This window comes from Panthera uncia, chromosome B1, assembly GCF_023721935.1.
Source record: "Panthera uncia isolate 11264 chromosome B1, Puncia_PCG_1.0, whole genome shotgun sequence".
Lineage (NCBI taxonomy): Eukaryota > Metazoa > Chordata > Mammalia > Carnivora > Felidae > Panthera > Panthera uncia.
In genome coordinates this window covers 163904441-163905698 of record NC_064811.1, presented here as the reverse complement: position 1 = coordinate 163905698, position 1258 = coordinate 163904441, and positions in this window count along the sequence as shown.

Here is a 1258-nt window from a genome sequence, read left to right as displayed (position 1 = left end):
ATATCTAGCTTCAGTGCTGACATTAATAAAAATGGAAAGTATCTCACCAGCCATACAAGAGATGTATTAGCTTCCCCTGAACACTTAAGGCTTAAGATCACAAATTCTTTTAAGAAACATGGAGTCTTAATATTTCTACATTGTTTTGAGATCATGCACTAGAAAGTAGTTTTCATTTACTTTTGATTTCTATCACCACATGATGGTTGTAGGGATGGCCCTGCTCAGATTGATGTACAGTTGAGGAAGCTAAAAGTAATTGATTTAGTCATTGAGGTGTGGGCATTCAATTTCTCCATAGCTGTGAATCATTTGATCATGAAAAAAATGTTTTCCTTTCCTTTCCTTCTTTCCTTTCCTTTCCTTTCCTTTCCTTTTCAAGTTTATTTATTTATTTTGACAGAGAGAGAGAGAGAGCGAGAGAGAGAGCACATGCACACACGAGTAAGTAGGGAGGGGACAGAGAGAGAGAGGGAGAGAGAGGATCTCAAACAGGCTCTGGGCTGTTATCTGACTTGGGGCTCAATCCCATGAACCATGAGATCATGGCCTGAGCTGAAACCAAGAGTCAGACACTCAACCATCTGAGCCACCCAGGTGCCCCTTTTCTTTTCTTTTTTAAATAAAAGATGTATTACTATAGACATAGAAATGAAGGGACAGAGATAAAACAGTATTTCAATCAGTAAGAAAGGCGCACAGCCAGGATTCAAACCTAGATATTCTGCTAGGTATTTGGGGGTGTTTTCACTTAATCCAATAGTTTAGAGTAGGTATCATCCCCATTTATATGATAAACAGGGTCAAAGATGGTAAATGACTTGCCTAAATTCTTGTAATTTTGTGGTAGAACATAGATTTCCTCTTAGGCCTGTTGTTCTCCAAAGTCCATGATTATCCACACTAGGATGCCAGAGTCTGAGGACTCCTAACCATAGCAGAGGTACAGAATGACAGAAAGTCACTCAACTAGATTTCAGGATCCATGAGTTCCTGTTCTACCAGCAAATCCAAGTAATTGTTTAACTTGCTTGCTTCCTGGATAAAAGGGAATAATGTTATCCTGCCCTATCTTGGGATGGTTGTAAAGACCAATATGATATGGTGGGTTTAAGTGGGCTTGAAGGATAGTGCTAAAAACAGCAATATACTTAGATCTTCCAAGAATTTCTGAGGAAATCCCTATTTCTTATTCCTTCTCTTTACATGGCAGCAGCAGAGAAATGCTCCAGTCTCCTGAATTTTTGGTGACATCATT